Source organism: Girardinichthys multiradiatus, chromosome 3 (assembly GCF_021462225.1).
Source record: "Girardinichthys multiradiatus isolate DD_20200921_A chromosome 3, DD_fGirMul_XY1, whole genome shotgun sequence".
Lineage (NCBI taxonomy): Eukaryota > Metazoa > Chordata > Actinopteri > Cyprinodontiformes > Goodeidae > Girardinichthys > Girardinichthys multiradiatus.
The window spans coordinates 42,054,254-42,077,362 of record NC_061796.1 but is presented as its reverse complement, the minus strand read 5'-3'; the positions used below and the strand labels follow the sequence as shown (position 1 = coordinate 42,077,362).

The following is a 23,109-nucleotide window of genomic DNA, read 5'->3' as shown; positions in this document are numbered from 1 at the left end:
TTGGATGTTAGTTAAATCAAGATTACAGCAGGGAAACCGAAAGCAGACAAACCAAATCAAACTTTTCAAATACTGGATGTCTCTGTGTTGTGGCTCTTTCTGGTGGGCTCATTTTCTCACCCATTGGCCCACAAAAATTAGCTTAAACATTGGAATATGATTTCTAGGCCTTAAGTATGTGTTCAAATTCATTTTAATTTTTTAAAGGTTTAAATATGTTCATCTTGGGTCTTAAATTTCAATTAGGTTTGTTTTAAATTTGTACCTTTCTTGCTTCGTCGATTGATTCTTTTAGTTTTCCAGTTATGTCATTTATTTATTTTTTATGAACTTGAAATCAAAATCAAAATCCGGCTTGAGAAATACTGAATTTTTTATTTTAGCCACTGCTGCGTAAAAGGCATTAAAATTGGATAATTTAAGAAGAAATGTATTGACTCACATGTCAGGACAAAATAAACAACATATTTTACAAAGGTTTTATTTATTCTGTTATGAGGTAGGTTAAGCATTGGGTTTCAACAAAATTATATAAACAACAATTTTATCTAAAAGTTATTTTTCACAACACATGTAAGTATTGTCTTAGTCATAACTGTTTTTATAACCTAAACCTCTTTGAATTGAACCTTCTGAAACTTTAGAAAACCCTAATTAAAAGGCAGGCTCGCTTAGCTCATCTAATCAACTCAAGTTTTCAAGGACATTTAAACATCAATTGATGTTTCTATGTGGATGGCTTTTTATCCTTCACTTTTCAACAGCTTGTTCCCATAAGGTTGTGCTTTACAGTTTTTCATCCAAATGTTTATATAAGACATAAAAATCCATCCATTCCCTTCATCTGATCACGTCGTGTAGTTAGCAGGTGCACGAGGGTATCTCAGATGTCCATTCTACGAGTGACACTCTCTCTCTCATTCTGGGGGATCCCAAGGAGTTCACAGGCCAGAAGGGATATATGGTCATTCCAGCAAGCCTCAGAGGCACCTCCCAGGAGGTCCTGCCTGGGAAACTTCTGAAGGAATATGTCTGGAGGCATTTTAAACGGATACCAGAACAACCTCAGCTCACTCTGTTTGATTATTATATGTAGTGGCTTCCTCGGATAAGCTCCTGACCCTATCTCTTAGGCTGAGCTGGGCACCTTATGGAGTAGCTCATTTCATAATTATTTCCAAATGAGACAAAAGAAAAAACACAGATTGAATTTCTGTTATTTATGCATTTACCTTTTGCATCTACACTGGTTGGACCTAGAACCACACAGTATACGAAATCACAACTGTCATGGCAATTTTAGTGCATAACATTGATGCAATATTTGGTAGGCTATAATATTTCAGGTACCTTGCATGTAAACTGTGCTTGCCATAGCGCATTTAAGCTAACACCTGATATAGAGTTTATTGACCAAGATGCTAAACCTTTGGAAGAGGACATCCTCATAAGATGAGTGTAGGGGGAAATGTAGGCCCATTGCAATCATTATTGCAATATTCTACAGTAAGACTGCAATTTCATATTTTCTTAATATTATGCATCCTGACCTTAGCAACATTTTGTAATATGTCTTTTATGGAGTTGTAACTATCAAAAAGCAGAAAACTCTCCATAGCTGCACCCTGAATTTCTCTGCATGTCAGTTCATAGTTTCTGTGGGGCTGATTCAGGGAGAGAGGGTTTAAGCGCCCTCCTCATAAGCACCTTTGTGTTCCGGAGATCAGGGGATGAGAGTGGGCGGATAGGATGAGAACAGTAGGCGAGGACGGTGCCGCTGAGAGTGTGAAGAAGGTGATTACTGGGGGGTACGTAGAGAGAAAAAGGAACAAGGAAGCAAGTTGATGATTTTTTTTGTGGTATAGCAGACCCTTTTCAAATACTCACTTATCAGTCTTCATTCAGTTTGTAGTTATTTTCAATCACTTTGTCAGCCTCTTGAAGCATGTATTTCTCCTCAAGTATTTGGCCTGTGCTCTTGTATTTCTTTTTTTACCTGTCCAGCCTTTCACCTTTATCTTCAGCAGAACTCATTGCAGAACACAGAGCATCAGTGTGCTGATCTCATCCTTATTCATAGACTTGAGAGCGTTTCATTTTATTTCCAAACTCTCTCTGTGTCACTTATTGCACAGCCTTCTGGCTCTGCTTTCAACATCTTTGTTTCACAGATTTTGTTTAGCTTTTAAGTCCTTTTTTTTACTCATCTGACTGCTATGTGTGCTCTGAAAAAAATCACATCACAGACAGAAAGGCTTGGTAAGCTTTTTAGAGCCAGTCAGGGTGCACTATTCCTCTGTCATAATTACTGCTGAAACAAGCAGCTCTGGGAAGGTTCAGTGTTGGTAAACCAGTCATTACTGATAACCCCCCCTTACCTGCCATTGTCAAGATGCTCTCGCACTGTGGAGTTGTGATGATTGAGGTGGCAGAGGAAGGATGAAGGACATAAAAAAGCAGGATGATCAGAGATGAGAAGAACCAAACAACTAGAGGTTTTAAATGGCGGTACGACTAAAACCTTAAGTGCCTCAAACCAAAACTGCTTTATCATCCTTTTTGGTTTCTAGGTGAGTTTACTAATGTACAGCTTAAAGTGGTGAGCTTTAAACATATTACACAAGCCAAACCCTTTCAGAGATGATTATCATGTGCTTAGGTCCTACTCACCAGGTTGGTTCTGCCCTTTAACTCAGTACTTGAGCCTTTTCATCGTTCACCTTCAGGAGACATTTTATTAATGTAGGAGTGTTTGTGTCCGCTCGCTAAGCTTTTTCCTGTCAAAACTTGTTTTTTTGCCCCACCTGTAGCTTGTTCGCTGCAAACCAGTTTTTGCATTTAGACGAAACCTTGGCACTGCCTTTGTTTGGCAATAAACCTTCCAAGGTCTCTAAAAGATTTCCTTTGCATTACTTTACAATTTAACCTTCTCTTTGGAAAAACATGCCCCTGTGCAGGCAGTATTTTATTCTGTTAAACCAGAGTTTAGGATGTATCCACCTAAGTTTGATACATGTGTGATGACGTTTCTGTTTAAGATCATCTTAAAGACGTAAAAGAACAGTCTTTTTGAAATCCATAGCCATCCGGCCTTGAATGGCCATTAGCAATTTTTTGCGAGAAGCAATAGGCACAGCAGCAGAAAAGTATTTGGGTTTTCCATAATGAGTGAGAGTGGGAAAGGACTTGATGTAAGGCTGGGTTTTCTATTATTTCTGTTGTTCTGTTACCTAAATTCATTACTTTAAATCAAATTTTGAAAAGGCTACCAACATTTTCAGCATGCTCTACAACAGACAGAGGTTTAGAGTTGAAAGGCATTAAATGGAGCACCTTTGCTGTGCTCTTAGCCTTCCTATTATCTGCTGAAAGTCTCTGTCTCTGTATGTATGGTATCTTCATTGATCAGTAGAAGAAAGGATTTTTGACTTGAAGAATTTCCAAGCAGAAAATAGTCCAGTTCCAATCTCCCTCTGTGTTCTCGGTGTATCTAGGTAATTCTTGCAGGCCAGCAAACACTTTTTACTGGTTGTTCTTCACCATGTACTCTCCTATGTATATTATTTGCATGACCCAGCTTGGTTTATCTTGCAAGGTGGCTTACTTCATGCGTTTTTGGTGCACCTGTGTTCGAGTATGCTTGTTTTCTTCCTCTTCTACAAAGACCTGCGAATGTGTTCGAAAGAGAAAGGTGAGACAGCTGCTGGCATACAGCAACTTCGACCCAGCAGTTGGAAACAGGTGTCGTTACTTACAGGTTTTGCTGCAAGCACCTGCCCTGGGGCTGAAACAAACTGGTTCTTGGAAAAACAATACCAACACAGCTACATATGGGAGTGAACCTATTTATTTTCCTATTCATTTATAGCTTGAAGCTTTCATTTAAAGATAAAGTGAGAAATAATTACGTGTTATCTTTTTACTCTTGTACGTTGGACTGTGTTCTTAATCAACATTTTTGGAAAAATCCAAACTTAGAATAAATTTAGTGAGTGGGAAAAGAAGTATTTTTCCAAAATTATAAGTGTCCTCATTATTAGAATCCCTGCTGTTAATACTTGGTACAGTGCTTTTGTGTTCTTCTGTAACCTATCATGAGGTTGAAGCATTAAGAGAGGTGGACTTTTCACTATTCATCTTTGTATGATCTCTTTATTTTAGGTTGTCTCCTCTCCTGCTCAGCCCACAGGTTTTATAGATGAACTGAGATAGCCATTAGGAAGGAATTTTTGTATCTGGTGAACCATTTCTATGTTTAACACATTTTAATTTTTCAGGCAGAGACCAACATTTTAAATAATGCATGGCACCTTTCTAGGAGTTTCTTAGTAGGTCTGTGAGATATCTTTGCTTGTTTTCGTTGCATATAAAAAGCAGGATGGAAATTAATTTTTACATGTCTGATTCGGTGGGAGGATTAATTCCCCATACATTGTTACAGAGTTATGGTACTTGCACAAGGCTAGCTGTAACTCCAATAATTCCAATAAAGACGTTGTCTTCAGGGCAAATCATCAGTAGTTCTGGAATGTTGAGGGACAAAGCTCATCCATGGGCCAGGTTCAACAAATCAGCAACCCTTCCCCTCCCATAAACACCATCGGCCGAGGTTCCAGCTTCCTCTCTGCTGTTGCTTCTACTCCTCTCCCTGTTGAACTGCTAATGGCACTAAACAATGCTGGAGCTCTTCAAGTAGGAGTTAACTTTTCTCTTCCACAGCTGAATTTATGGATGGTCATGCAGAGCTTTAAAGTTTGGCCCAGTGGGCAAGGAGAGGTTTTTTGTTGTAGCCAAGTCATTTTGGGAACAGTCTCAGCAGTTTACTGCAATGCATCATGAACATCAAACTATTATTATGCATAATGAAGCAAAATTCTGTTTCAGTGCCCACCACAGTCTTTCCACTGTGAAAATCACTGATACATATGTGGGGGCTGTTGGCCGCTTCTTCTGCGGTAAAGGAAATTTCTCTCTTGAGCAGCATGAACATCTCACATCTTCATCATGTTGTTTCCCCATCCTTGCTCAACCCAATTTTTTTTTTCCAAAAAACATAATATTTTAAAGCTGAGCCACAGTAAGTTTGCTTTCTTGATGTTTGAATTATGGGAATCATGGACATGATTATTTTGAAACTACATAGCAAAAGAAAAGTCAAAACTTTCCCTTTACCTTTCTGCTGTTCTTTCAGAGCTCTTTGCTGTTTTATCCACAAACATCAGCTGTCAGAGCACCTGCCAGATAATAACTAGATAGGACTTTTTTTGAGAGTGAGTTTTACCTAACGCTGCACTTAAAAGCCAGCTGGCTTGGTTACAGAAAGAAAGGAAAGCAAATATTTGGGGCCACTGATTAAAGAAAACTACAATGCATGCATTATAAATAATTCATTTCTTTGGCAGTTTTTTCTGTTTTTCAACATTCATTGAACTTTGTTGTCTCCATTTTTAATTTATAAATGACTGGGGTTAAAAAAAAAAACAACAAATGTGATTGTGTGTGGTAGAGCATGAATGTGGAGGCTATTGGTGCTCGATGCAGCCGTTCAGGGTTTGACTCTTGACCTCAGGATCTTTGCTGCATGGCTTCCCCCTTCACTCTTTGCCCATTTTCTGTGTACCCTAACCCTTAACATAAGTAATGGAGATTGTTCCAGAAGTCTTGTTGGTTATTCAAATGCAATTTTGCAAGCTTAAGACATGCTGCCATATTTGTTTTGAAGCAAGTCTTTTTCCTTCAATCCTTCTAAACAAACCCTACATGTACGGTCTTTTTCTAATTGTCATTCTATAAATATTAACATTTACTATGCTATCTGGGGCGTTTGGGGGGAGTTTGACATCAAGATTTTTTTGTCATTTCTCTGATCATTGCATAGTTTGACTTTGGTGAATCTGCTGAAATGTCCACTCCTGGGAAGATTGGTAAAGATTTTAAACAGTTTCCACTTGTGAATATTTTTTCTCATACTTCATAAATTTAGAAAATGGCTTTATTTCCTGGGCTGCATGGTGGTGCAGTTGGCAGCACTGTCACTTTTCAGCAAGAATGTCCTGGGTTCAATTCCTGGCCAGAGGCCTTTCTGAATGGAGCTTTTATATATCCCCCCGTGCATGCCTGAGTTCCTCCCACAGTTCACAAACATGACTGTTAGGTTAATTGGTGTCTCTAAATTGCCCTTAGGTATGAATGGTTGTTTGTCCTGGGTGTCTATTTTGCCCTGTGATGGACTGGTGACCTGACCCCGCGTCTCACCCGTAGTCTGTTGGAGATAAGCCCCAGGCTCCTTGTGACCCTGTATGGAAGAAGCTGGTATAGAAAATGGATGGATGGATGGTTTTGTATCCTTCCAAGATTGATGGACAGCAGCAGCTGCTGATGTGTCTCTCCAGATCAGGAAACTGAGCTGTGCAAACTTCTTGATGATAGTGTAATTAAGAACATTCTATTTGCACCAGCTGCTTTTTACTTTTCCTCTTAAGTTCATCTTAAAACATTATGCTCTTAGTTTTCCAGATATGACTCTTTCAGTTTGCTTAATATCATTTGCTTAAGAACCTAGCAAAGACCAAATAAATGTTATTGTCCTGCACTGAAACCTCCCTTTTTCTGCCTTTGTCAGTTACTTTACGCCCTTGCTCTTCCGTCATTTGCTTGCTGCTTCTTTTTCTGAGGATGTGTCTGTAGCAAATAAACTAGACCATAGGAACACTGCCATTGTGGAAGCTTGATTTAAATGGAATAAATTCTTCTCCTGTCCTTTACTGTGCACAAGTCTTTAAGATACATCAAAACTCCTGATCGAGTGTGACACCTGTACTTGCTGAGCAGGACGATGGTTAAAATTAATCATTCTTGCTCAAGGTGACAGCTAAAATTATCAAACGTTTACTGCAAATGCAAAGCATCAGTTGTGCAATGTTAATGGGTTTTTACATTTTCTTGTTAGTTATTGAATGCTCTTGTGAGATTGAGGCCTTTAATCACTTTCAGGAAGAGGACATATTTTTAATAAAGCAGCACCTGTTTAATAAAAGCAGAAATGTAGGACATTATTTAGAAGTCATTTATTAAACCTGTCTCTTATTCTGTATTTGTTAAAATATGCAGTCTGAGAATCAACCGTACAGCAGACAATAAAGATATAGTAAGGATTTTAAATTAAATAAATTAAATATGCTTTTTAATACAATTATTCCTAATCCGATGGAGTGAGTGTCAACTTACAGCCTGAGTATCTTCACCGTGGTTTAGACCGGTGTGCCTCATCTATACAGTCAAAATATGTTAATGAGACAGGAAAACTAGATGCTTTTGTGCTAATATTACATCTCTAAATACCTTCAAGATGAGAAGATCATCAATGACAAACTCCAACAGCACTAATCAGCTGATAAAAAGGATGCTTTTCTTTAGCCAGCTAATTAAAAAATAGCCAGACAGACACAAACATAGGAATTCACACTATTTAATCATACTGTAATAACATTATATTTGGTCCAGTTTTGTGTTGAATCTATACCATTAGGAATTATTGCCGTTCTGATGGCCAAACTCTAATACTAATGGTGATAAATTTGCCTTTCAGTGTAATTTAAAACACTGTCTTCCAATATTTTTTGCAAATCAACAGATATCAGGAAGAGAACAGCGAACTTTCACAAGCCTGCTGCATCCTTGGGTACAATTTACGGAAGCCTGAAAGTGCCATGTTCATGTATTCAAACAGTTATATGCAAAGATAAACAAGATGATTTTGCCCAGCCATCATACCACTGTGGAGGAAGAACGGTTCTGTGTGAATATGTTTGTGGTGCAAAATATTCGTATCAAGCCCAACACAAGATTAAAAACTTTGTGAAGATGCTGGCTAGCCATTCAGCTTGTTTGCAAATGCACTTGTGGACAAAGGACCCTGATTTTTGTAGACATCTGTGGTTTGATGGAACTGAAACAACTCCTGAGAGAGCACTATCCCAACTGTAAAGCACATAAGTGGCTCCATTATGTTGTATGGGTTTTTAGGTGAGGGAGGGACAGGTGCATTTCACAAAGTAAACCTTGTCATCAGGGGAAAACATGATGTGAAAATACTGAAACAACATCGTTAAATGTTAGCCAGGAAGTTAAAACTGCAGCGCATATGGGTTTTTCAAATGGATAATGACACTAATCATACAACCAAGTTAGTGACGAGTAGGCATTAGGAAAAGAAAGTCTATGTTTTGTTGTTGCCATCACAAACCCCTGATCTCAGTCCCATAAAAAAAAATTGCACCCAGCCAAAAAGTTGTCTGAGAGCAATGTAGTCAACAAAGCTGACTCGGTTACCACAGTTCTGTCAGGAGGAATGGGCCAAAGTTCTGGCAAACTAAACCTAAAATGTTTTACCTGGGTCATAAAATGTACTTGGCCATTCAACAAAAAAAAGGAAATTCATGTAAACTTCTGAATTCAAATAAAGTTTTATTAAATTCTCAAAAAATATATTCAATATTTTGGCATTTAGCAAATGGAAATATTTTTGGTATTCCTAACTGACCTAAAACAAAGAAAGTTTAGCTCTGTTTGTATGTCAGACCATGAGGTATGTTTCATTTTATGCAGTGTATGTAAATATTTTGTATCAACTGTGGGTTCGTTTAACCTTGTTCTTGTATTGACTGCTTTTCTACTTCCTCATCCAATTCATGACGGTTCTTTTGAATATCCATTTTCTGTGCCTCTAATCTGTTGTGCCACATTCAGTATTGTTTGTCATCAAACTTTGTGCAGAGAAATCTGACTCTTTCCCTTTAGGTAATGTATGATTTTTAATATAAATATTAGAATTTTATGTCTGACACTAATGATAAAATATGTAAGAAAAATACCAAATTACCTTGAAGATCTTAAAGTTTCTGGAAATCTTTGTTGACCCAGGTTATTAAAAGTACCATGTGCTTTTCCTGCACTCAAGTATGTTACCTTATAGGGTGAGAAACACATTAAGGAAGAGGTGACCCCAACATGTGGGTGCAGTTAGTCAATGTGTGTGGTTCCTCATTATTTTCTTTAATATTTGAAAATCTGTGTAATACAGTAACAGTTGTACTCATTGTGTGAGAGAGTCCATAACTACCCAGAGTTTATCTTGACTAAATTAAAAAATGTGTAGCTTCTATCTGAAAGTCAAACGAAACTAAATGAGCATGAGAGCAAAGGCTAATATGAGAACACAAGCTCGACTATTACACCATCTGGTCTTCCCTGTTTCAGTGACTCTGACTGGTCTGCTTTCTAGTTTTTGTCTTGAAATAACAATTTTCTTTGTTGCCAGATTCCTTATCAGAGAAACTCTGCTGTAAGTACTGAATTCGGTGCTTGATTAAAGACAGATACTGATACTATGGAATTTCTGTGGATTGTTGACATTAATGTTTTGGTCTTGATTTTAATTTTATAGTTAAAGAGTGATAGATTGACGAAACAAAATATGGTTGGCAGTTGAATTGCTGACTGTTACGTTTTTAAGAATATTTAAGTCTGGGATTAAAAAAAACTGAAGAAACGGAAGAGCAACCTCTCAGATCCTTTCATCGGGCATCTTCCCCAGGTGGATACCTTCAAAATGATCCTGTCTTTATTACCTTTTATCATGGAACGTTGGGTTAAATGTAATATGCATTATATCAGTTTCAGGGCTTTCATAATAAATAAGAGGCTTGGAGAATCAGCCTGTTATTTAAATATTCCATTTCCCCACATCTTTTGGGACCAATGGTTGGTTCTGAATATGTAGGAATGACAGCAGCATGTTTAGTGTCAGCCTCACCTCAGGGGGCTGCTGCAGTGGTCTGTCAATTCTGCTGCATTTCAGTCCTAAAACAGAGCTGCTCCGGCAGGCTCCAAGCAGGAGATCAAACACTTGGCAGGTACACCATACATGAATAGTTTTTTTTCCTATTTCTGTTTTGCTTTTTCATATTCTCTGTTCATTACTTTTGTATAAAGAAGCACGGCAGGCTTATTCATCTGAAACATGGCCAGGGGGGAGACTCTAGGACTTTATAAACGAATCATTTGAAAGAGGGCGGGTGGCTTTGTTATTTGAGGTTTTATCATAAAACATTCCCACTCGATGTTTCCGGTGGATTTGATTCTTAATTGAAAGCTGCCTTAGAGCAATGTTTTATAATTTGTGAGTGGATGGGGATGAAGAAGAAATCCTCACTCTAAGCAGGCAATATTCACACATCTCCATGTTGTCCCCTGAGCCTTCCACAGCTCAGTTGTTTGTTTTCTAGCTGCTTCCTGTCATTTTTACTCACGAATCCTACTCCTGTTCCCATTGACATCACCTAGGCAAAACTCCGTTGACAGACCCTGAAAGATTTTATTGACTTTTCATTGGCACAAGCAGTAATTGGCTTTTAATCACCGCTATACCTCATGTTTTGAAATTCAAATTAGCAGTGTCATCTCAGAAAATAGGCCCTCTTCAACACTTTTCTGTCATTCACAGATGCAACAAGAGGAGCGTTTCATTATTGTAACATCTTGTCCGTTCTCACCGTCTGAAGGTGAACATGAACAAGTTGTTTGATGCACGTCTGCAATCTGAACACCAGCTCTTGATGGAGTAACATTTGGGCTGTCAGCAGCTTTATTTGTGACAGCCAGCATTTATAAAATGTTTGCATTCGTGCTTTTGCAGTAAGCTCTTCTAAAGAAACTCTCACAAACATACAAGTCTGAAAGCTGTAGTTGTGTCAAATGATTTATCAAATAGTCTGTAATTTATTTTGTATAAATATTTAAATGAAAAGACATGTCTTGGGTCTTTTTTGATTACTTTTAATGATTTAACTATAAGGAGCAAAAATGTATCTGGACAATGGTTTTTTTAAGCTTTATTTTTAGATGGACTGTCTTTGGCAGGTAGCCACATTAGCCATGAAGATGTGCAATGCAGCGGCGGTCGATAAGTCAGGGTCAGTCTTCCACCTCCGCTCAACTCTCTGAAACAGTTCCCACGCTCCCTGCTTTTAGTGGAGGGGAAGAAGAGAGGAGGCATCTACTCACAGATAAAAATCTGTATTTCTGTGCTAAACCATTGTTTTCTCCTTTTACCTTTCTATTTATATTTTAATTGTGTCATGAGATCAGTCCTACCAGTTACTCCTATCCTGCCTGCACCTACAGTATAGCCTACTATCGCCATCATTCCAGTCAACACCAGATGGAAGAAGTGAGTTAGACCGGTCGGCAGTCAGACAGAAGTTCTTCACACTGCTTGTATTGACACTGTACTCGCATCATACAGTAAAACGATAAGAAATTTAATTTCACATTTTAGGAGTTTGGAAAATGAAAAAATCCCATGTAAAAATTCAAACAGGGTTGTAAACCAGCTTGTACCAGTTTTGTACAGCTGGACCGGGAACCACTTTTTTGATGTGGTCCCAGTACGCTTCAAAACAGACGCTGGTGCAGGTTGCTTATGGTGTGAAAACGAAACAGCCCCGATCCGACCCAAATACAAAAAACAACAAGTCTCTTTGGACTTAAAAAGCCACTGTAGCCGGTAGTCAAGGTGTACGTTGTATTGAAATCATACCTCAGCTGTATGTTGCTTAACAACGCTGCTACCGACATATTGTGGGACAGGGCACACAGAGCATGCCGTCGCCTTTGGTTTGCAGCACGCATTTACTGACGCCGTTCCAAAATTAGAAATAGAATAGAGCTTTGTGAAACCTATGCTGAATGAGCTGTTCTTGACCCTCACAAGGATTTTGCAGCTGTGAAATGTGCAGAGCAGAAACACGGCAAGCATTACTTTTATGATCGTTTTCCTCCATTTCCCGGTCTATGTTCTGTCCTGCCTTTGACATTTCTGTCCAATGGGAGCATCAACCGTCACACGCTGTGTTTTCAAGTTCTAGTTCACTTGCAAAAAGTACAATGTGAACTCAAACCGCACCAAACAAAAAAAATAAATTCTGCTTTTGGTCCGGACCAAACAAGCAGACCAAAGGACTTTCCTGGGGTGAATACACCCAGAGTCAAACACATACGATTTGACCCAAATATAACTTAAAACGCTCCAGAATCTGCTTAAATATGTGAATCTGCCCATCTGCTAGTGATTACTAATGCAAGCTGATCAGCTCAATTCATATATCATGGACCCAAATATAGGCACAAAGCAAAAACTTTTTCTCCTGTCTTTTTGTTCCTCAATGTAATATTTCTTTGTATTTTGTGAAATCCTGATGTGGGAATTCATACTCCATTACCTAGCTGTGTTATTATTGTCGTTAGGCATTTCTTTGTAAGAAGCCTTGTGTGTTTTCTTCATGTTGTTTCACCTACTGATTTTTGTCTCTTTTTAGTTGACATTGCTTCTGTTGTTCTGTTGTCTTGTTTTTCTGATTCTCTTTCTTCTGGTAGCTCAGTGATTGTTAGTGATGTTTAGCAGCTCTTCTTGGGAGAGAGCCCACTCTCTTTAAATAATCCCTGATGCTCGCCAGAAAATAGTGACAGTAAGAAAATGTAAGCTGGCAGCTCACATGTAAACCATTCAGCTCCTTAGACCTTGGACTGGGTTCTTTTTTTTCGTTCCCATTCCATCGGGCTTACTGTCTTTTCTTTTGTCTTTTTGCTTGCGCAGAGTTTCTCTTTTCTTTCTCCTGGAAGAGGAAGCATTGAAAACCTCGGGCTTGTGTGTGATTTCTGCTTCCTGTTCCTTTTCTTTATTTAAATGTTTTTAAGTCAGACTCTGAATTTGAATTTTCACCTGTGAGACAGCGCCCCCACCCCCTTCCAAAACTGAAAGCTTATTAAAAAAGGTTTTAACTTACATTGTAATCAAACTGTCATGATTTAAACCAAAATCCCTGCTAAAATCCATGGCTCTCTTCTCACCGTCTCACTCTAGCAGAAGGGATTCATTTTCCAATTCACTAGCCCCCATTTGATTAATTGTGATTCAATCTTAAGCAAGCCAAATATTATTTCAGTAATTTATATTTTTCATTCATTACATATAAATGAATATTAACACTTAGCCCCAGGCTTTCTATAACTCAAAAAACAAAAAAGATTGTTACAATCAGCAAGAAAATATTTTGCAATTATTTTTAAATTAGAATCAATGGTTAAAACATGCACTGTGTACAAAATCATAGGTGTCATATCTAATGCCTTATTACTAAAGCATTATTAGGTGAATATTGATTCTTCTGAGGCCATAAAACCAGGCTTCCCATAAAACCTACCATTTAGAAGTAATTAGAAGTAATCACCTCCTGAAAATACAAAACAAAATACATCAAGAAGCTCCACAGTTATTAGGTATAAATGCAAACATTTGGTACCTGTGTCAGTGCCAGAATATTTTTCCAGTGTAAGCACTATTGCAGCTTTTACTATGCCTGATTTATGTGTGACTAAACAAATAAAATTTAAATGTTCTTCTCTAAATAAACAACGCAGAACGCTATGAAATGTCAATGAAAACCTGACAAAGGCCTCAGATTTTATTAACCAACATCTTGACTAAAACTGCAGCAAAGTAGAACTGAAATATTTGAATCACATTTCTTCCACAACAGTTTTAGTGGGCAGTGTTGCAAGCAGAGCTGGCATTTTGGCACAATTTAGCCAAATGTGCCCAAATTGTGCCAAATTAGTTTTTTACCTCATAAAAGGGAAACTGGGTAAAATAAAAGTGCTGATTTCCCTTGTAGCACTGTTTCTGCATATGACATGGCCTTTGGTCATGACATTTACCACGTCTATAATCAAAATGTACCCGTATGCACAGCATCAAATCAATAAAATGAGAAGATATCAAAATAAATTATATTCTTTTACCTCCAACTGGGTAAATTTTATTATGAAAAAGAATTGTTTTAAAGACTCCTCTTGTGAGGGACTTTAGAAAAAAAAACCTGGTGGTACTTTTAGAGACGCCAAAAAATGGACGTTGCTCTGCTTCTACCAGTACCAGAATGCCCAGTCTTAACAGCTAAAAGGACAAATTATTCCTATTTTTATTATTCCTCCCAACCTACAACTGTGTAAGGTAGTGCATTTAACCAAACACAAAAGAAGAGTGTGCCAAAAAATTACTACATGAAAGTGCAGTTACAGTTGGAGATCAATCTTGTTTCTGCACAATTGCACAGATTGCAATCTATTGCCGCTCAGAAGAGAAAAAAACCCCCAAACACTCAACTTGAAATTGAGCCATTCATCACTGAGTAAACCGCATAACTGAAAGGCTGCATGAGGGAGCAGGAGAAAGTTTGAAGAAATAGCTTGTTGTTAGGAAGAGGGAAGATGTTTCCGCAGGAAGAACAAACAGAAGCTGACCCTTGTCCCCACTCTCCTCATGAGGATGTGACATTTATGAAGGTGGCGTATGGTCGTTGAAGAGCTAATTAACATTCCACGATATCCCAGCTAGAGATGCACACCCTGATAGCACCTCAGCTGCATTTGTCCATCAGGTTGTTTACTTTCTGTAAGAGCGTCTGCTCTCGATGACTCTGCTGTCCTGGATTGGGATCTTTTCTTGTGTGAAAATGCCTGTGTTCTCTCAAATGTTCAAGTGTGGTCTGTCTGTTTGCTACAGCCGGGAGTGTCAGGTCATGGTAACCATGGCGACAGTGTTAGTCTGAATCGTTCAAGGTGTCTGAGCCCTCAGGGGAACACAGATCTAACAGGAGTCTGACGTGCTCGATGCACTTTGTTTGCTGGGTCAGTTCCGATCCTTTGACAAATGTCAATGGGAAGTGTCAACAGTTTGCTGTCATTTTGTCGCATGCAAGACATAATCTGTAATATAATCTCTATGGTGGAAAGTTGAGTGTGAGTACTTTGTTTCAGTGTATGAAAGTAGTGTGACTGATGTAATGTATGACTGATTGAAAACATATTTTAATTAAGTTCATCAAAGTCTTTTGACTAAAGTTTTTGTTTTTGTCGCAGTTGAGTCAACCGGCAGTTATTTAGGTTTTAATCAGGTTTTAGTTTGTCAAAGTCACAAAGGAATGTGTTCTTTGTAGGGATGTAATATCACAGTTATGGCCGATAACCGATATTATATATCATACATATCTCACCACTCTTTCTTCTCTGCTCCAGTTAAACACCCCACAGTCCTGCACTGCATCACTATACCTGCCACATACCCAAACAAAACTCACGTGGCCAACCCTCTCCCCTCCGCCTCCAGAAATACATACACAGAACAGCAAGAAGATGGAAATAAATATAGGTTATTATTATTGGCCCAGTTTTACTTATCGGACCGATACCGATATTTAAAAAAAAAAGTGACTAAAATAATACCGATGTCAATGCCGATATATCAAGCATCCCTAGTTCTTTGAACAATTTTGTAGTGAAATGTAAACTTTTTCGTCAATGAAATAAACAGAGATTCTATGTAGTTTGGTTTTAGCTGTAATTTTAAGTACAAATATAGCGGTGCCTTAAAAGTTTTGAAAAAATCCCCAGACATTCAAGGCTTATCACAGTAAATTAGAATATGTGCTCTGATGAGGCTTGTTTGTCAGATTAAAAGTGTCTTTTTAAAATAACAGCCTTTAAGCAGGTATTAACACATACTGTTCAATAAGACCACACTTCTCCACTAAAAATGTTTTATTTTTTATTGGTCTGATATAATAATCTAATCTTAAATGTTGTGTTTTCATTAGCTTCAAGAGGAAAATCATAATTAACAGAAATTAACTTGAAAATATCGGTTCTGAGAGAGTCATTTTTTAAAATAATTAATTTTATCTGAAGATGTTCTTCTTTTGAACTTTGAGATTATTATGTTGATGTTGTCACCCTCTATTGGAGCAGAATTGGTGTATAGAATTAGTGTAGTTGTCATCTTTCTTTCAGCTTGTTGCTGTTTAATGTTTCAATATTAGCAGTTGTCAGTGTAAGTTGTTGAAATGTTTTTAATCTTTGTACAAATACTGTTGCAACTGTTGATCACTGGTTGATATTTAGAGCGGTTTTTAAAACTTCTCAGGTAATGTGAAGAGCATTCATGAACACTGTTTGTTTATAAACTGCCCTGCTAATAGTAAAATATCAGTTTGCCAGAAAGAGGAACAAATATTTTTTATCATTATTATAATTCTGAAGGGTGACAAAAAATAAACAAGACTCTTTTAAAGAAACGTAGAGGACTTTCAAACTGGGGCACAAAAATGAATGCTGGATATTTTAGATCGATGAGAGTTTGCAGTTTCATTACAAACAAACTATTTAATAAAAGTAACCTAAAATATAAGAATAATGACGCCCATGTTGAGAAATAACAGAACTGGTGTCATTTGTGGGCCAAGTTTTGTAGTGAGAGTTTGTTTATTCATTTTCTTTAAAGCAGATTCTGTGTAAAACCTTTAGTGTGAAACGTAAAAATGATAGATGAGGAACAAGAGCCACAGAAACATGAGTAGCTTAATGTCTGTTGTTGCTAATTTTAATGAATCTAGTTAAAGCTGTGATGTTTTAATGTCTTTAGAAAATACTAAGAACTAAAATCCAGATGAATGCAGTTGCATGTTTCCTCAAACAGAGTTGTGCAACCGTCATATAAACGCTCTGTTTCTTTATGAAAAGTCTGAGTAATTTAAAGGAAGAAAAATCTGGGTTTACTTGCATTTCTGTTTTTGTTCCCACAAATTAGCATTTGAGATCAAGGAACTCTGAGAAGCAGACAAAGCTGAAATACATTCGACAACAAAGGCAACAGAGATGTTTTTGAACTACATTATTTTTTCACTGAAACTCCCAATGGTGTTCCAGTGTTTTTATAAAATGAAGATAAATAATTTTAGGTCTGAAATATTAAACACATATAGACAGTATTTTGCAAAATCCCTGCAGGGTACAAAAAATGTGAACAAAACACACGAGGAAAACATTTCTTCCTTTGTTTATCTTAGTTATGCTTCACTGTGAGCAGCCAGCGTCTTTAACAAAGACCTCTTGTTGTTGACCATCTGTCATAAAATGGGTTTTTGATGGACCAAAATGCAGGGAAGAACTCCTGAAGCTCAAAGTTTTCAGGTAAGATGAGTAAGATAACAAAAACACAAGCAGTTATGACGCCATCTTTGTGAAGAGTCTCAATGGTGGAAACTCAGCAGTCTTTCCAATGGTTGTTAGGCATAACATTTCTGTATAAAAACTATGTATTTAAATTAGTGTAATGTTTGATTATAATTTCCTGAGAAGCTAAATTTGAGTTAGGGTTTCATTACTCTTACTCTTGCTCTTACTTTTTGAAATCAATTACTGAAATTAATTTGAGATCTGTATACTTCATGATTTAATGTTGTTAAGTTCTAAATGGATTTTAATAAAAACATTAAATATACAGCATTAAATGTCTCCTTGCTTCAGTTGGTGTATGTTAACATTCCACAGTTTATCCCCAGTGGGGCCTGGGATTAAGCTTTTGTGGGTTTCGTTCTGAGTTGGGTTGGATCTCTGAGCCTCAAACAACAGAGGTGGAAACTGAGTGAAATATGGAGTTGGAGTTTGATGGGGGTTGATGCCAAACTTGGCTTAAAATGGGAGAGGTCATTGCAGAACAATGCTTTGACAATAGACCGAGAAACAAAACAGTCTTCCTGAATGTCTCAGAGATAGTTGGAGTTCTTGTGATGCATCAACCAAAGAAGTAATGACCATTAATGAATTGGTTTTGATGTTTAGAGCTCCTCCTTGTTGTTGGTTCAAATACAATTTAGATTGTGAACTCCTGAGTATTTTTTGTTTCTGTAGTTTTCACCCACCTGTGGTAAATTCCACAGACATGTCATCCTGTTTGATATCCTTGATTGTGCACTCTGCCTCAGCTAAATGCAGTCTCCAAGTCTGTGCCTGTGTCTCTGTGGACCAATTCCACAGATCAATTCCTCAGCCCATCTGTCTGGCAGGCTTATTCACAGTGCTGCATCTTAGGCAAGTTGAACCTTCGCTGCAGGAGTCTTCATTAAACATGTCCTCCCTCTGCCCTCTCCTCCTTTTCTGTTTCTCCGCAGGCCTGGGGAAAGTTAATGAAAATATTCGATCAGCTGACACCCCCACCTCGCTCCTCCACATCCCTTTGTTCCAACTATTATCTTCCTCCAACGTCAGTGTTGACTCGTGCACTTATCTGGTGAGCGGTGAGTCAGAAGTTGCTTACACTTCACATGATAATATGAGGTTTAGCATCTGGTCTGTTTGCTTGATAAATTACTTTTTTGGGTAATTTTAGTAGATGAGCAGAAGTTGTTCACTGTTTGCACTTTGTTTTAATTTGCAGTAACTGATCATTGTATTATGTGTATAGTCACATTATACAATTTGGGTATTCCTATAATTTCTACGTTTTGTTTTTACTTATTTGTGCAAGCTAAGGGTCTTATAAATGCAAAGGCTTTTACCACTACAGCGGAATTTTTATAAATTAAAATATTGAAAAATGTATTTATTTTAGTGATTTGATGAAAAGGAAACTCATTTTTTTAGTAGAAACAGAGACATATTCTAAAAAGTGATACCTGTGCAACTGTGGTGTCATGTTTTTTTTTTTTGTGGCCTTGATTAAATGCACGTCTTTAAACGTTGACATTGACCAGCAGCTTCATCTTACTTTATTAGAAAATATTACATTATCGATTTTAGATGAAGCTGAATCAAAACAGGACAAGAACTAACAAGACCTAGTCAGGCTAAGCTTTAGCCATCGGACATTTAGGTTCTTTTTTAGAGAGAAGACGCTTTCTCCTGACAACCATGTCAAACAAAAGCTTTTTTTAGTTTTGTTTTTTTCCAAGTATCTCCCCATAAACGTCAACATTTACTATGCTAACTGAGGCCCAAGCTGGGATCTCGGATCTCAAAAAGTGATAATATAGCATGTTTAACACAGTTGCAATGAAATATTACCTAAAACCTTTCCTTCAAAATCCTGTAGAAGCAGCTCATTTAATTTTTCACACACTGCTTTTTTATTAAAGTTTATTTATTAAAACTGAACAATCTGTTGGCTGGATTATAATGTGCATGGGTAAATTCAGACTCAGACATATACATAACAAAGGTCACCATTTGAAGCCCTGTCATTTGGACCTCTCTCTACCTGCTACTGTGACATGTGGGAGGTGCAGCGTGATGGTTTGGCTAAGTTGTTCTGCCAGAGAAAAAGATTTGCAATTTTGAATGGCAGTAGTAGCATTGTGCAGGTCTCAGCCCGCTGCTGAATCACAGCTTTAAACTAATTTTGTGGTTACAGCAAAGCCGTTGTGCTTAGTGCTCAAGCTCAGGACCTCGCTCATCCAACTGCTTGGCTCAACCTTGCATGCCAATTACCCACAACCCCTCCCTTCACCATTTCCAAGAGGAAAAGGTGACAAAGGAAAATATACGCTCAATGGCTAAATTGTTGAGGTCTAAACTTTTCTTCAGTGCCCTTGTGAATTCATAACTGTGACTCTAGAACATAGTCATTTCCCTGTCATGTAGAAATTGCTAACACACACTACCAGTCAAAAGTTTGGACTCACCTTCTCATTCATTTATTTGTCTTTAGTTTTTTTAATACTTCCGTGAACTCCTTCAAGACAGTTGGAAAACCATTGCAGGTGATGACTTCTTTAAGAATGACAACAGTGTGCAACTGTCATGCTTTGCCATTTTGGAGTGTATCTTTTGTTTACCTTTTTCGTTTATAGGTGTTTTTGTTGTTTACTTCTGTTGGTTTTTACCTTCTAGCTTCTTGTGTTCATTTTAGTTAATTTATTTATCTGTGTTCCTCGGGTTTTGTTATTTTGTATTGTTTCTTAAGTTTCTGTCCTCAGCAGCCTGTCTCGTTAGTGTAATCAGTCACCTTCCCTCAGTTCCCTTGCAACCCGGTTCCACACCTGTTTCATGTTTCATCTGATTACCTGTCACCCATTTTCAATGCTTCTCACTCCTCTCTCCCTCAGTATATATGTTTGGTTATTTTCATTGTTCCTTGCTCAGTCCTCCTGTTTAGTTCCCTTTTGATTCCTGCTCCATGTCCTAGTTCGAACCTTTGGAAGATTCTTGTAAGTTTATCTATTTTTGTTATTAAAGCCTTAAGATTCTCAAATCCACTATGCTACTGCCATGTGTTTTTCTGCACTCTGGTTCCGTTCAACCTCACATTATGACAGCAACGCAGTAATCAAAGCAATGGCTATTTTGAAGAATGCAAAATATGAAATATATTTTGAGTTATTTTACAATGTTTGTTTACATAATTGTCTACATAATTCTATTTATTCTATTTACATAATTCTATTTATTTTCTTTCATAGTTTTGATGTCTTCATTATGAACTTACACTGTAGGAATGAAAGTAAGAAAGCTGTTGAATGACAGTGGTCTGTCTGAACATTTGATTGGCATTGTACTTGCATTTTGCATGACTTACTGCGTTAATGTGGCATGGTATGGAGCTTTCCTCTTGACAGTACTGCGTAGATTTTGTACAAGTTTTGGTCAAGTGAGTTTGCTGGCCAATTAAGCACAGTTATAGCATGGTCATGAAAGCTGGTATTGATAGTTTTGGCAGTGTGACCAGGTGCCAAGTCTAGCTGGAAAATAAAAACAGCTTAAAGCATAAATCTTGTGAGCAGAGGAAAGTATGAAGTGCTCTGAACCGTCCTGGTAGAGCTTGGCTGACTTTGGACCTGATAAAACACTGTGGAGCAACATCAGCAGAAAACAATGGCTCCCCAAACCATCACTGACTGTTTAAACTTCACTCTGGATCTCAAACTACTTGGATTATATGCCTCTTCACTCTTTCCCCACACTCTTGGAGCTTGATTTCCAAAATTGACTGTGATATGAACTGAGAAATAGTGGCATTTTTCATAGTGCCTTGGCCCAGCCAAGATGTTCTGATGTTGTCTTGAGTTAAGGAGTTGCCAAACACAAGGAATCAATAGTCTCAGGCCAAACTCAGTCTAATTATATTTTGCCCACAAGATAATTCCAATATCCACTAGAGCTGGCTTGCTGGTAGACACTGCATGCACCAGTAATACTACAAATCCCAGAATGCTCTGCTGGTATGTTGGCATGTCAAGCAGGACACACAAGCCCCTGTCCTCTCTTGACATTCAACTGGCTTGGACAAGTGTGCAACAGAGTAGATCAGAAAGTAGAAAACTGAGCTTTAATGAATATTGTCTGTGCTTGCTACTCCAAGGCATGGCTAGAATGGTTTGAATTTATATCATTATTGTTAGCTTGTAAAAAAAAAAGCTACTATTAAAATGTAACTCAGAAGGCTACAGAAAAAGATGGATACACATTTTATGTTTGCTTGTGACTTTTATTTGACATTTGATTTTGAGCATTTAAAGAGCATGTTTGTCTTCACATAAAAAATTTTGTAATATCTGGAGAGAAGGGAAAAGTTTTTCAATTGTGCAAATTATGTCCATAAATATCAAGGCTAGCCTGCAACTACGTCCAAGTTAGTTTAACCGACTCCAGCTGCAGTCAGTGCCTTGTGAATCTCCTAAACTCTTGAATCTTTGCCTCGCTGTCCTATATTTATTTATTTTATTGCTCATTAAAGCAAGTCTATTGCTCACTGGCCATGAATGCACATACACACACAGACTAACCCCTGGGTCACAAGAAGGGTGGAATGTTGATCAGTATTGCTCAAACTTCGCCTCCCTTGAGTTCAAAGAGTGCTGCACTTCAACCCGTTTGGCCATTTTTGTAGAGTTTGATAACAGTATAGTTTATATAAACTGTTTATGTAATATTATTTAAAACACGGAGTACAGTTATGTCCTCAAGGAGCTAAAAACAGCACTAACATAAGCAGAAGGCACAATGCTACTGCTATTAAAACAATGGTCAGGACACAACAATCAAAACACAATAAATTTATATCTAAAATAAAGTTTGTTGTCATTTTCACATTATTTGCAGCTTACTGCTTCACTGTGTCCATCATTTCTATAGAGAGAAGTAACTGACCCCTTAATCAGATGTCTTTTAGCAAATCCTTGATACTGGTGGAGGTTGCTGAAGAACTTATCCTTGAAGTGGGGAAATACAAATTTCTCTACTGATGTGGGAACATTTCCATGAAAAATAAAATTTAACTAGGCACTTCGAAGAGGTTTTGATGCTGGGGGATGTTGTAATGATTTGAGTGGGTGAATACACCCAGTAACCCAACTGAACTTATTCTCTTTCAGTGTAGGCATACTTGAGCTTGGACTACAAAATCGCAGCGAGAAAATAATATATAATATATATATAAAAACCTCCTTCCGCCCAGACAGTGGAGGGAGGCCTCTGCAGACACTGATTGATGCCCCATGTGGCAGAACAATAGATAAAAACAGGACGACTACAACAACAAGGTAATTTGATTTGATTCGATTATGTTCATCTTCTTGTCGAGATTTACTAGAAATAATAAGACTTTTCTTTATTAAAAATGTCTTAATCTCATATACATGCTTAAAACAATTGAGATGAGATTAATCTCAATTAATCACTAAATTTCATTCGCGATTAGAAATTTGAATCATTGCCCTGCACAATTTTTTATGTTATGAATCTATATGATACATACGTTTTCTTTTTGAATTAGATTAATGAAAAATTTGGTCTGGAGTTACATGAAACAGTTTTTATTCAGAGTCTATATTTCACCAAAGCAGAAATACTTGGTACTCGGATGTATTCTAACTTCTACCCCTTTCACACACTTCAGCTCCGTTCTTTGAATATTTCAACTCGTCTCCCCTGCATTGCATCTCTTGCGGGGCAGTTGCAACCTGAATGGATATAAAGAGTTGCACCTAGATCCAATTCCGTAGATGTAAAGAACAGAAAGCAAGCTGAATGTAATCCTGTTGGGTGTTCTCACTTTGTGAATTTAATGCCGTTCGTTGTTTTCTGCTAGAATTAATCTTCTTTGTAGTGTGACCAACACCAGTCGGGCTGCTTTTAGTTATGGTGAGAAAATATAAACAGCTTAAAGGTGTGTTTTCTGTTTTAGGCCATGCACAATTATGACCGCTTCTTGTGACTACA

At 37.6% G+C, this 23,109-nt stretch overlaps 1 protein-coding gene across 7 annotated transcripts in view; it reads left to right on the top strand.

Annotated features, from left to right (window-relative positions):
- The window catches only part of sema6e (sema domain, transmembrane domain (TM), and cytoplasmic domain, (semaphorin) 6E), a 260,656-nt gene that overhangs the window by 69,990 nt on the left and 167,557 nt on the right, over positions 1 to 23,109 (top strand). For 4 of the 7 annotated variants that reach the window (XM_047360694.1, XM_047360697.1, XM_047360699.1 and 1 more), the window contains one exon: positions 18,066 to 18,191. The gene's annotated coding sequence lies outside the window, so the exon portion shown is untranslated. Of the gene's footprint in view, positions 1 to 18,065; positions 18,192 to 19,996; positions 20,100 to 23,109 lie in introns of those variants that run through there. The other 3 variants (XM_047360693.1, XM_047360695.1, XM_047360700.1) reach the window with 3 other exon arrangements.